The 14,535-nt window shown below is 43.8% G+C and overlaps 1 protein-coding gene across 1 annotated transcript in view; it reads left to right on the top strand.

The window, feature by feature from the left end:
* Nucleotides 1–10,940: 10,940 nt before the first annotated feature.
* LOC122923994 overlaps nt 10,941–14,535 on the top strand; it is a gene marked incomplete at its 3' end in the record, with an annotated part of 119,949 nt that continues 116,354 nt past the window's right edge. Inside the window, exon 1 of the mRNA XM_044274921.1 lies at nt 10,941–10,991. The remainder of the gene's footprint in view (nt 10,992–14,535) is intronic.

The following is a 14,535-nucleotide window of genomic DNA, read 5'->3' as shown; positions in this document are numbered from 1 at the left end:
TTGCAACGGATTAAGGCTTATGTAGATTGGGAAAAAAATGGGGTGAAGTATCTAAATCAGATATTTGAACAGGGTAAACTAAAAGACTTCAATACAATGGTTAGAAAGTTTGGTATACCACAAAAGGACATATAGAAATATTTCCAGCTTAAAAACGCATTGTATACAGTTAGGCACGTGGATAAATATAAGGTGGAAACATCTGACACACTGTATAATTTTATTAACGTGGTTGAAAGAGGAGGTACAACGGCTAAAAGATATAGGATATTGATGGAAGGAAAAAAAAAACAGATTACAATGCCTGCTAGGAAAAAATGGGAAAATGAATTACAATTTTTTACGGAGGAAAAATGGAATGATGCATTAAAAAGCTATGCGGGAGTTTCAAATAGGGGCTCACATGAGATCTCACAATTTTTTGTAGTCCATAGGCTCCACCGATCACCACGGATATTGAAAAGAATGGGTGTAAGAGATTCGGATAATTGTATAAAATGCAGGGGAGAGAACGCTGATCTAATACATTGTTTTTGGAGATGCCCAAAACTGTTTAGGTATTGGACAGAAATAACAGATATGATATATCTGATTTTGAAGGTTCAGATATCTGAAGATCCTATGATTTGTATCCTGGGGGCAACAGAACATCTGAGCCTAAATAGAGATATACGAATGGTTCTAAAAAATATACTATTTCAAGCTAGACTCCTTATACTCAGGAAATGGGTAGGAGCAGATCCTCCAACAGTGGGACAGTGGAGGAAAGCAGTGGATAATCTGATTAAGGAAGAACGAATGATGGAGGGCCAAAGTAGAAAAGCAAAAAAAGTTGATGAAATATGGAATAACTGGGTACTTTAGGGCTGGATAGACTATTATTATTTATTTATGATTTTATTTTATTTTTTTGTTTTGTTTGTTGGTCGTGACTACGCATATCTCCTCCCCCCCTCCCTCTCCAAAGGGGTGGTAGGGGGTGGGTAAATGGGAAAGATGGTTTATGATTATTAATGTATTTGTCTTTTCTGTGTATTGGAAAATAAAAAGAATAATTTAAATAAAAAAAAAATATATATATCAATAGTGTGGTTATTTTTTGGCTATATCCTACATCAGGGTCAAGCTGTCACACCAAGTGCATTTAACCATCAATAGTGTGGTTGTTCTTTGGCTATATCCTACATTAGGGTCAAGCTGTCACCAAGTGCATTTAACCCTCAATAGTGTGGTTGTTTTTTGGCTATATCCCACATCAGGGTCAAGCTGTCACACCAAGTGCATTTAACCATCAATAGTGTGGTTATTTTTTGGCTATATCCTACATCAGGTTCAAGCTGTCACACCAAGTGCATTTAACCATCAAAAGTGTGGTTATTTTTTTGCCATATACTACATCAGGGGCAAGCTGAGCCTGTCACCAAGTGCATTAAACCCTCAATAGTGTGGTTGTTTTTTGGCTATATCCTACATCAGGTTAAAGCTGTCACACCAAGTGCATTTAACCATCAATAGTGTGGTTATTTTCTGGCCATATACTACATCAGGGGCAAGCTGAGCCTGTCACCAAGTGCATTTAACCATCAATAGTGTGGTTGTTCTTTGGCTATATCCTACATCAGGGTCAAGCAGTCACCCACTGCATTTAACCTTCAATAGTGTGGCTATTTTTTGGCCATATACTACATCAGGGGCAAGCTGAGCCTGTCACCAAGTGCATTTAACCCTCAATAGTGTGCTTGTTTTTTTTGGCTATATCCTACATCAGGGTAAAGCTGTCACACCAAGTGCATTTAACCATCAATAGTGTGGTTATTTTTTGGCCATATACTACATCAGGGGCAAGTTGAGCCTGTCACCAAGTGCATTTAACCATCAATAGTGTGGTTGTTCTTTGGCTATATCCTACATCAGGGTCAAGCTGTCACCAAGTGCATTTAACCCTCAATAGTGTGGTTATTTTTTGGCTATTTCCTACATCAGGTTGAAGCTGTCACCAAGTGCATTTAACCATCAATAGTGTAGTTATTTTTTGGCTATATCCTACATCAGGGTCAAGCTGTCACACCAAGTGCATTTAACCATCAATAGTGTGGTTATTTTTTGGCCATATACTACATAAGGGGTAAGCTGAGCCTGTCACCAAGTGCATTTAACCATCAATAGTGTGGTTGTTCTTTGGCTATATCCTACATCAGGGTAAAGCTGTCGCCAAGTGCATTTAACTCTCAATAGTGTGGTTATTTTTTGGCTATATCCTACATCAGGGGCTTGGCTGTGCTTGCTATTTTATTGAGGGGTGAAATACAATTGCCAAAATAGCAGTACCCTAAATCTGGTGTTTCAGCTGTGCCTAGCCAACTGTAATAATGTTTCCTGTCTGGCAAAGGATATATTTTTGTTCAGGGTTGAAATACAATTCCCAACTTAGCAATTTCCTAAATTAGTGTTTTCTGCTGTATCAGGGCTACTTTAAATCCATTCATTAAAAGGGTATATAAGATTCAAGGTGCAGATAGGGTCATTCTCAATAACTTCACACACACACGCTACTGTGCATTTCCAAGTCTAATTCTGTCTGTAAACGTATATCTTTCACCCAGCGCCTAAATACTAGGCCTCAAATTTACATTCATCTAAATCTGTGGTTATTGCTGTGGCTGGTCAAGTTATTTAGTGTCCGTCAAAGCACAGTTTTTGTTCTGGGTTGAAATACAATTCCCAATTTAGCAATTTCCTAATTTAGTGGTTTCCGCTGTATCAGATCTACTTTAAATCTATCCCTAAAAGGGTATATAAGATTCAAGGTTCTGATAGGGTCATTCTCAATAACTCCACACACACGCTACTGTGCATATCGCAGTCTAATTCTGTCTGTAAACGTATACCTGTCACCCAGCGCCTAAATACTAGGCCTGAGGCCTCAAATTTATATTCATAAAAATCTGTCTTTATTGCTGTGGCTGGTCAAGTTATTTAGTGTCCGTCAAAGCACAGTTTTTGTTCTGGGTTGAAATACAATTCCCAATTTAGCAATTCTCTAAATTAGTGGTTTCTGCTGTATCAGGCCTACTTTAAATCTATCCCTAAAAGGGTATATAAGATTCAAGGTGCAGATAGGGTCATTCTCAATAACTTCACACACACGCTACTGTGCAATTCCAAGTCTAATTCTGTGTGTAAACGTATACCTGTCACAAGCGCCTAAATAGTAGGCCTCAAATTTACATTCAGCTAAATCTGACGTTACTGCTGTGCCTTTATTAGTGTAATACGGTACTTAAATAGATAGCCAGACAGTGTTAGGTGTCTGTAAAAAAGGCCTGAATTTGAATTCAATACATTAGGCCAAATGATATTTTTGTTATTGTGGTGAACGGTAACAATAAGGAAAACATCTAGTTAGGGACGCGGACATGGTCGTGGTGGTGTTAGTGGATCCTCTGGTGCTGTGAGAGGACGTGGCCGTTCTGCCACAGCCACACGTCCTAGTGTACCAACTACCTCAGGTCCCAGTAGCCGCCATAATTTACAGTGATATTTGGTGGGGCCCAATGCCGTTCTAAGGATGGTAAGGCCTGAGCAGGTACAGGCATTAGTCAATTGGGTGGCCGACAGTGGATCCAGCATGTTCACATTATCTCCCACCCAGTCTTCTGCAGAAAGCGCACAGATGGCGCCTGAAAACCAAGCCCATCAGTCTGTCACATCAACCCCATGCATGCCAGGGAAACTGTCTGAGCCTCAAGTTATGCAGCAGTCTCTTATGCTGTTTGAAGACTCCGCTGGCAGGGTTTCCCAAGGGCATCCACCTAGCCCTTCCCCAGCGGTGGAAGACATAGAATGCACTGACGCACAACCACTTATGTTTCCTGATGATGAGGACATGGGAATACCACCTCAGCACGTCTCTGATGATGACGAAACACAGGTGCCAACTGGTGCGTCTTTCTGCAGTGTGCAGACTGAACAGGAGGTCAGGGATCAAGACTGGGTGGAAGACGATGCAGGGGACGATGAGGTCCTAGACCCCACATGGAATGAAGGTCGTGCCACTGACTATCACAGTTCAGAGGAAGAGGCAGTGGTGAGACCGAGCCAACAGCGTAGCAAAAGAGGGAGCAGTGGGCAAAAGCAGAACACCCGCCGCCAAGAGACTCCGCCTGCTACTGACCGCAGCCATCTGGGACCGAGCACCCCAAAGGCAGCTTCAAGGAGTTCCCTGGCATGGCACTTCTTCAAACAATGTGCTGACGACAAGACCTGAGTGGTTTGCACGCTGTGCCATCAGAGCCTGAAGGGAGGCATTAACGTTCTGAACCTTAGCACAACCTGCATGACCAGGCACCTGCATGCAAGGCATGAACTGCAGTGGAGTAAACACCTTAAAAACAAGGAAGTCACTCAGGCTCCCCCTGCTACCTCTTCTGCTGCTGCCGCCTCGGCCTCTTCCTCCGCCTCTGGAGGAATGTTGGCACCTGCCGCCCAGCAAACAGAGGATGTACCACCAACACCATCACCTCCGTCACCAAGCATCTCTACCATGTCACACGCCAGCGTTCAGCTCTCCATCTCACAAACATTTGAGAGAAAGCGTAAATTCCCACCTAGCCACCCTCGATCCCTGGCCCTGAATGCCAGCATTTCTAAACTACTGGCCTATGAAATGCTGTCATTTAGGCTGGTGGACAGAGACAACTTCAAAAAGCTCATGTCGCTTGCTGTCCCACAGTATGTTGTTCCCAGCCGGCACTACTTCTCCAAGAGAGCCGTGCCTTCCCTGCACAACCAAGTATCCGATAAAATCAAGTGTGCACTGCGCAACGCCATCTGTGGCAAGGTCCACCTAACCACAGATACGTGGACCAGTAAGCACGGCCAGGGACGCTATATCTCCCTAACTGCACACTGTGTAAATGTAGTGGCGACTGGGCCCCAGGCAGAGAGCTGTTTAGCGTACGTCCTTCCGCCGCCAAGGATCGCAGGGCAACATTCTTTGCCTCCTGTTGCCTCCTCCTCCTACTTGGCTTCCTCCTCCTCTTCTTCCACCTGCTCATCCAGTCAGCCACACACCTTCACCACCAACTTCAGCACAGCCCGGGGTAAACGTCAGCAGGCCATTCTGAAACTCATATGTTTGGGGGACAGGCCCCACACCGCACAGGAGTTGTGGCGGGGTATAGAACAACAGACCGACGAGTGGTTGCTGCCGGTGAGCCTTGAGCCCGGCCTGGTGGTATGCGATAATGGGCGAAATCTCGTTGCAGCTCTGGGACTAGCCGGTTTGATGCACATCCCTTGCCTGGCACATGTGCTGAATTTGATGGTGCAGAAGTTCATTCACAACTACCCCGACATGTCAGAGCTGCTGCATAAAGTGTGGCCCGTCTGTTCGCGCTTCAAATCCTTCCGCTGCTCGCCTGTCTGCGCTACAGCGTAACTTCGGCCTTCCCGCTCACCGCCTTATATGCGACGTGCCCACCAGGTGGAACACCACCTTGCACATGCTGGACAGACTGTGCGAGCAGCAGCAGGCCATAGTGGAGTTTCAGCTGCAGCACGCACGGGTCAGTCGCACTGCGGAACAGCACCACTTCACCACCAATGACTGGGCCTCCATGCGAGACCTGTGTGCCCTGTTGCGCTGTTTCGAGTACTCCACCAACATGGCCAGCGTTACAATACCACTGCTATGTCTCCTTGAGAAAACACTTAGGGTAATGATGGAAGAAGAGGTGGCCCAGAAGGAGGAGGAGGATGAAGAGGTGTCATTTTTAGCACTTTCAGGCCAGTCTCCTCGAAGTGTCTCAGAGGGAGGTTTTTTGCAACAGCAGAGGCCAGGTACAAATGTGGCCAGCCAGGGCCCACTACTGGAGGACGAGGATGAGGAGGAGGTGGAGGAGGATGAGGATGAAGCATGGTCACAGCGGGGTGGCACCCAACGCAGCTTGGGCCCATCACTGGTGCGTGGCTGGGGGAAACGCAGGACAATGACGATACGCCTCCCACAGAGGGCAGCTTGTTCTTACCTCTGGGCAGCCTGGCACACATGAGCGACTACATGCTGCAGTGCCTGCGCAACGACAGCAGAGTTGACCACATTTTAACGTGTGCGGACTACTGGGTTGCCACCCTGCTGGATCCAAGGTACAAAGAAAATGTGCCCACCTTACTTTCTGCACTAGAGCGTGATAGGAAGATGCGCGAGTACAAGCGCACGTTGGTAGACGCGCTACTGAGAGCATTCCCAAATGTCACAGGGGAACAAGTGGAAGCCCAAGGCCAAGGCAGAGGAGGAGCAAGAGGTCGCCAAGGCTTCTGTGTCACGGCCAGCTCCTCTGTGGGCAGGGTTAGCATGGCAGAGATGTGGAAAAGTTTTGTCAACACGCCACAGCTAACTGCACCACCACCTGATACGCAATGTGTTAGCAGGAGGCAACATTTCACTAACATGGTGGAACAGTACGTGTGCACACCCCTCCACGTACTGACTGATGGTTCGGCCCCATTCAACTTCTGGGTCTCTAAATTGTCCACGTGGCCAGAGCTAGCCTTTTATGCCTTGGAGGTGCTGGCCTGCCCGGCGGCCAGCGTTTTGTCTGAACGTGTATTCAGCACAGCAGGGGGCGTCATTACAGACAAATGCAGCCGCCTGTCTACAGCCAATGTGGACAAGCTGACGTTCATAAAAATGAACCAGGCATGGATCCCACAGGACCTGTCTATCCCTTGTGCAGATTAGACATTAACTACCTCCCTTTAACCATATATTATTGTACTCCAGGGCACTTCCTCAATCAATCCTATTTTCATTTTACCATTATATTGCGGGGCAACCTAAAGTTGAATGAACCTCTCCTCTGTCTGGGTGCCGGGGCCTAAATATCAGACAATGGACTGTTCCAGTGTTGGGTGACGGGAAGCCTGATTCTCTGCTATGACATGAAGACTGATTTTCTGCTGACATGAAGCCAGATTCTCTGTTACGGGACCTCTCTCCTCTGCCTGGGTGCCGGGGCCTAAATATATGACAATGGACTGTTACAATGGTGTGTGACGTGAAGCCTGATTCTCTGCTATGACATGCAGACTGATTCTCTGCTGACATGAAGCCAGATTCTCTGTTATGGGACCTCTCTCCTCTGCCTGGGTGCCAGGGCCTAAATATATGACAATGGACTGTTACAGTGGTGGGTGACGTGAAGCCTGATTCTCTGCTATGACATGCAGACTGATCCTCTGCTGACATGAAGCCAGATTCTCTGTTACGGGACCTCTCTCCTCTGCCTGGGTGCCTGGGCCTAAATATTTGACAATGGACTGTTCCATTGTTGGGTGACGTAAAGCATGATTCTCTGCTATGACATGCAGACTGATTCTCTGCTGACATGAAGCCAGATTCTCTGTTATGGGACCTCTCTCCTCTGACTGGGTGCCTGGGCCTAACTATCTGACAATGGACTGTTACAGTGGTGGGTGACGTGAAGCCTGATTCTCTGCTATGACATGCAGACTGATTCTCTGATGACATGAAGCCAGATTCTCTGTTATGGGACCTCTCTCCTCTGCCTGGGTGCCGGGGCCTAAATATATGACAATGGACTGTGACAGTGATGGGTGACGTGAAGCCTGATTCTCTGCTATGACATGCAGACTGATTCTCTGCTGACATGAAGCCAGATTCTCTGTTACGGAACCTCTCTCCTCTGCCTGGGTGCCTGGGCCTAAATATATGACAATGGACTGTTACAGTGGTGGGTGACGTGAAGCCTGATTCTCTGCTATGACATGCAGACTGATTCTCTGCTGACATGAAGTCAGATTCTCTGTTATGGGACCTCTCTCCTCTGCCTGGGTGCCTGGGCCTAAATATCTGACAATGGACTGTTACAGTGGTGGGTGACGTGAAGCCAGACTCTCTGCTATGGGACCTTTCTCCAATTGATATTGGTTCATTTTTATTTATTTTATTTTTATTTTTATTCATTTCCCGATCCACATTTGTTTGCAGGGGATTTACCTACATGTTGCTGCCTTTTGCAGCCCTCTAGCTCTTTCCTGGGCTGTTTTACAGCCTTTTTAGTGCCGAAAAGTTCGGGTCCCCATTGACTTCAATGGGGTTCGGGTTCGGGACGAAGTTCGGGTCGGGTTCGGATCCCGCACCCGAACATTTCCGGGAGGTTTGGCCAAACTTCTTGAACCCGAACATCCAGGTGTTTGCTCAACTCTAATTGTGACTATAAAAAAGTAATGGGGGGTTAGACTATAGCAATAAAAAGAAAAATATATTTTAATTTTTTTTCCCAGTATAAAAATGTGGTATCGTCGGATTTGTGCTGACCTGGAGAATGAAGAGCACAAATCAGTTTTACCGCCTAGTGAACACCATAAAAAAAAACTGGTGGAATTGTGTTTTTTCCCAATTCAACCACATTTGGATTTTTTTCCCCACTTCCCACTACATCCTATATATTATTAAATGGTGGCATTAAATTCCAACCACATTTGGAATTTTTTCCCCACTTCCCACTACATCCTATATATTATTAAATGGTGGCATTAGAAAAGTACAACTTGTCCCGCAAAACAAGCCCTCATAAGGCTATGTGAATGAAAAAATAAAAAAAGTTATGGCTCTGAGAAGGCAGGGAGCGAAAAACTAAAATGCAAAAACAGAAATCATCACGTCAGGAAAGTGTTAAACAGCATGTGACGTCACAAACCTCCCTCTGACAAATCCATTCTAGCTTCTACCCTAGCACAGCAGTGTGGTAAGAAGAAGGAGGAGGTGACAGCAGGTTTGCGCTCCTCACAGAATGTCCTCACACTAGTGTCCTGACATTTTGAACACTGAGTCTGTGCTTGCTGCAGTGAGTGGGCCTATAGAGGTCTTGAGCAGGAGTGCTGTTAGGGTTGCCACCTTTCCACCCCCCAAAAAATTGCAGCCAAATTTCCTTAAGTTAAAAAGGTTGGCGTGGTTTAACACAGGTGTTATTTGATTATATTTTATGTTTTGTTCCTTTTTTTCAATAAAATAAAACTTTTCACTATTGGGAATACCCTGTGTCTTTAAGTTTTTTCATGATCTTTTTGAAACGTTTCTGCCAGGATTCAAACTCTCAACCATCTACATTAAAGGTAAGAGCTTTAACCAATGAGTTATAGAGATCAACGTTAAACTACTGCAAATATATTATGGCTAAAAACTGCAGTAGTAGTAGTTTCCCATGAATAGCAAAAAAAGTCCAGCTCCTTATCCTTAAAAACCAATGCTTTATTCTTTCACATATTCAATTAAAATCCATGTGTACAAACGGAGAAACTGTAACACAATGTGACGCGTTTCGGGCCACTTGCGTATGGGCCCTTTATCCAGGATGGATAATGTCTGGATGAAGGGCCGATACGCAAGTGGCCTGAAACGCGTCATATTGTAATACAGTTTCTCAGTTTGTACACATGGATTTTAATTGAATATATGAAAGAATAAAGCATTGGTTTTTAAGGATAAGGAGCTGGACATTTTTTTGCTATTCCTGGATTGCTCACCTGGCTGCGTCTAGACCACTACAGTCCGTGACTCCTTTAAAAAACTGGAGGTGAGTGCTGCAGTAAATTAATTGTTTCCTAATTAATTCCTAATTTATTTATTTTGTGCCATACATCTTTTTTTTACAATTACAAAAAAATATATAAAATGATACTTCTGATATTTATGAATGACTAATACATGCAGCAGTTTGCCATTGAGCTCTATAACTCAGTGGTTAAGGCACTTGCGTTTCATGTAGATGGTTGTGAGTTGAAGTCCGGTAGAAACACTTAAAAAATAGAGGCTAATTAAAACTTTAAGGGAACCTGTCATCAACTTTATGCTGAATGTACTGAGGGCAGTATAAAGTAGTGATAGAAATGCTGATTTCAGCAGTGTGTCACAAATCAGCTAAAAGTGGTTGCTGAGAACCAGCATCATAATCATTGAATTAAAGAGTCAAATCTATTTGAGAATAGTCATAATCTCCTGCTCTCCCCGCCCATCTGCTGATGATTGGCAGTTCTCTCCTAGAGATAAAGGGAGAAAACTAGGTAGAGAACTGCCAATCATCAGCAGATGGGCAGGGAAAGCAGGAATTCATGAATAACCATGACTCTTCTCATGTAGATTTGACTCTTTTCAAGCTCTGTGCTGCAATGATTATGATGCTGGTTCTCGGCAACTACTTACTTTTAGCTGATGTGTGACACACCGCTGAAATCAGCATTTCTGTCACGACTTTATACTGCCCTCATTACGGTCAGCATAAAGTTGATGACAGGTTCCCTTTAAATACACATGGTGTCCCCAAGCATACTGATAATGCTTGGAGATACCCCGTGCACTGACTCCATATATGGACACAGACATATAGAGTTAGAGTAGGGACTCCCAGAAGCACTGACTCTATATATGGATATAGAGCAGGGACTCCTAAGCCATATATGGAGTCAGAGCACAGACGGGAACAGGAACACTGCCAGAGTTTGGACCTGCCGCCTGTGCGGACGTTCAGCTGAGAACGGGGCCCTGGGCAAATGCTGTTTTCAGCCCCTAACTCTAGCTCTACAGGTGGATGACTTTCATACTAGTCTGTTGTTTGTGGCACTTTTATGTCTGATATAAGTTTGGGTATCCATGGAGGGTTTTGTGTATACTGACTGATCACAATGTGGCGTCTACTGTATCCAGAATTGTAAATATGGTACTGTTGTTAATGCAAGTCAAACTATTAAATCACTGAGCAGTTCAGATAAAAGTGCCCTCTGGCTAGGTAGTGACGTCATTTACTGTTTTGTCGATCTGGGAGTGCTGCCAGCACCAGAGGAAATAATCTGTCTCTGACATTTATTTGTAATAAACACGAGACTGTAGATGATGCAGCTCCAGTTGATTCTTTCACTGGTTTCTGTGAAGAAGTGAACAGTATATACAAGGGAGAAGGTTCGTTATTGTGGTAAGTCAGTGCCCAAACAACAGATATGTTATTTTGTATACTGCTTCCATTAATGCATGACAAATTTATGGCGTACTTGTGGAGTCACATACCTTATTAGCTTGTGTGTCAGCTGATCTTAAAGGCTAGGTACACCTTCAGGGGCATTTATTTTATTTTAGCATTATACTCATTTTTTGTGTTGATTCTAATCGCAAATTTGTATCACGAATATTGGCACTTTGAGAATTTGCAAATATCTAGAATATAGTGCTATATCTTCACAATCGCGAATATTCTAGATTCATCAGTACCCATGATCCCTCACTGCTTTTTGCTTGTGGGCCAATGAGAAGTCTGCAATATCTTTAACGTTAGGAATAGTGTTGATCACAAAAATTTTTAGCAAATTTTCTTATTGCCTATTTTCGCTAACAAGAAAATAATGATTGGAGATCACGAATTCTCTAATATATGACATATATTCGCCCAAATATTTCGTGAAATATTGCGGATTCGAATATTGACCCTGCTGCTCATCACTGCTCATTTTGAGCTAAAAATCTTTTTCTGACATACAGGGATTCATCGGTCTGTTTGCAAGCTGTCACTTTCTGTTTTCTTGTTCTCCTCTGACAGCTCATTTATAGATCCTATCTCTGATCTCCTGACATATTCTTATCAGTTCAATAAGAATGTATCTATTATGAGGTCAGGAGATCAGAGATAAGTCCTACACATGAGTAGTCAGATAACAGAACTAAAAGAAAACAGAACATGACAGCCTGAAAATAGACTGGTTTTAACCCTTGTAGCTCAGAAACGGCTAAACATTTTTAACAAAGATTGGAAAATAGATTTTTAGCCTAAAATGAGTAAAATGCAATCATAACAAAATGCCCCTGTAGGTGTATATCGTGTGGGGATTCGCCCTGGTAGGCAGTGTATGCGGACGCAGAACAGAGGCACCAAAAACTGTTCTTGCTCAAACTGCAGTGTTTTATTCTCACAAGCAGGTTTAACAGCTCTGCAAACTTCACCTTAGTTGAAAGTCCTGATGTTCACATCATGCTGCAGGTCCTGCATAAAGAGTCCAACTCAGGGATCTCTGGTCCTCTTTTGTGATTATAATGTCACTGCTTGGGTCCTCCAGAGTGTGCTCTGGTTTCAGATCCCCTTTTGAGCCTATTGAAACACTAAGCATTTTTATATATTTCTGTTCTGAATAGATTTTTGTTTTGCAACAAGTGTGTTAAAGGGATTTTGCACTTTTTGAAAAAATGTGGGTCTCCCCTCTATTAGACCTGTGAAGGGAAGCATACTAACCTGCTCCCTGCTGTTCGGTTCTGACTTCTTCCATTCACAGGGCTCCAGTCCCTGCTTGTCAACATCCCACATGGATGGTGGTCTTGTGTGCTGTTGCAGCCAATGACTGGCCAGGGTTACGTGCCATTTGGGGGACATATCGCCTCTAGTCGGCAGCCAATGACACATGATCCCCATCTATACCGGTAGTCGACTATCTGGGTTTGAAGCACTGCAAATGGATGAAGCCAGAAGCAAACAGCCAGGAGCAGTCAAGTATACTTCTTTCCACAGGTTTAAGGGGAGGAAGTGGACCCAAAATATCTTCAAAAGGTGAAGATCACCTTTAATATGTCCTGACTCCTGACACTTTCTAGCTGACGTTTTTTAAATGCTACAACAGAAGGCATAGTACCTACCATGTCCTTAACGGTACAAAAGCTTATTATAAATGATGTTGGGTTAATGATTACTGCATCTTTAACTGCATCGACTTAATACATAATTAGGTATGAGACATAATGTTTTGAATGTTTGTACAGGTTTTTCCATGTGTTTCACCACAGAAAGAATTACACAAAACCTCCTTGTCAAGACCATCCAAAATTACTTTAAAAAATGTTCCTTCCCCTTTTCCTTTCTCTTCTTTGCATTCTTTATCTCACTTTTCTCACTTTGCATTCATGTTTAAGAGATGGCAGCAATTATTGCTGGGTCCATACATCAATGTTCTTGCAATATTGTATAGTCTGAAGGTTTTATCCTTAAATGTTAATGGTTTAAATTCCCTGCACAATAAGTAATTGGCATGAATAATAAGCAAGGGGCCATTCACACTTCGGAATTTGCCCCTTGGCGCTGCAGTTCGCGGGATGGCAGTTTAAAGCCATGAATGCGCCAAAAGGGACATGTGTGGTTGCCCGCTTGCTGTTTAGCTTCAATGGTGCTAAACCATGATCAGATCCAGGGCATTCAAAGTGTACAACCATGGCAGAAACTGGTGGTTTCCGCTGAAGAGTACATGGCATTTGACAGCACCAAGATATGTTGTGTGAACAAAACCTAACTACCACAAGTGTATTTTTTAATGATCTCATCTGCTAATAAGGATAGAAATGGATTTACTATATCTTTTACTCATATATTGTATATGAATAATTAGAACTACAGGTCCCCGGTCGCTAAGAGGCGGTCCTCCTCATAGCGGTGGCTGGACCATAGTGCTCGGGAGCAGTCTGCCCATTGTGGCTGGGGTCACAGTGTCTTCTATCTTATCATACTGGGGCACACCCAAGCAGTTCATAACATCTTGTTGCTTTGTCTATATGACCAGCTTTGGCTATATGTGCCATGTTTTGTTTTTATGCACATCGATATGTCGTTTTCTCTCTGTGAAAAATTTGAAAGGGGAACTCATACCTGGAGAAGTACTGCATTGTGACGTGTTATTTAAGAAGAACTGTTTTACTCATCAACTACTATTCATCCTGTCGTACCTCACAACTTTTAAATAATTTAAAGAAAGATACTAGTGGCATAGCAACTTTTATTTATTTATTTTTTACTTTAAAGGGAACCTGTCATGTGGATATTTGATTATAATCTAACTAATTATATACAATCATTAACTACTAAAAAGTGCCTTATTCACTTACTGGTGTGACAGATGGTTACCTCATAATATACACACAAAGATGCCGCATGCCGCATGCTAATGAGCTGATTTGAGTCCAGCGTTATGTCATTGAGTCCAGCGTATATTTAATTCAGAGCTATAGCCACTCCCCTGCCCACCTGTTGCTGATTCATATGGAAAAAAACTGTCATTCAGCAGCAGGTGGGCGGGGAGAGTCAAAAGCTCATGAATATTCATGACTCATCATTATCAGCTGAAGCTTTTCAATACAAGATGTTGGCAGATTGACTGGGTCAATTAACCGCCTCCCCACCACCTAAGGAATGCATCCTGCGAGCGGTCGGGTTGTTCCTTGTAGACGCATCGGCGCGCCATCTCGCGATACGCGAGATGACGCGCAAAGCCGGCCCGCACATGCGCAGTGCGGGCTGGGAAAAGTCGCAGGAGAAGTTTGTCACTAGCCTGCCAGCCAATGATCTGCGCTGGCAGGTTGGTGACTTTTAAAAAATCGAATCGCAAGCCATTTAACACATTATATTTATAAATATAATGTGTTAAATGGCTTCTGTGCTCTCTGCTGGTTCCTTTTTGTCGGTTGGTCCCAGCAGAGAGCACAGATCACTG

This window comes from Bufo gargarizans, unplaced genomic scaffold, assembly GCF_014858855.1.
Source record: "Bufo gargarizans isolate SCDJY-AF-19 unplaced genomic scaffold, ASM1485885v1 original_scaffold_2127_pilon, whole genome shotgun sequence".
Taxonomy (NCBI): Eukaryota; Metazoa; Chordata; class Amphibia; order Anura; family Bufonidae; genus Bufo; species Bufo gargarizans.
Note: the sequence above shows the minus strand (reverse complement) of the source record. Positions and strands in the feature narration are given on the sequence as shown.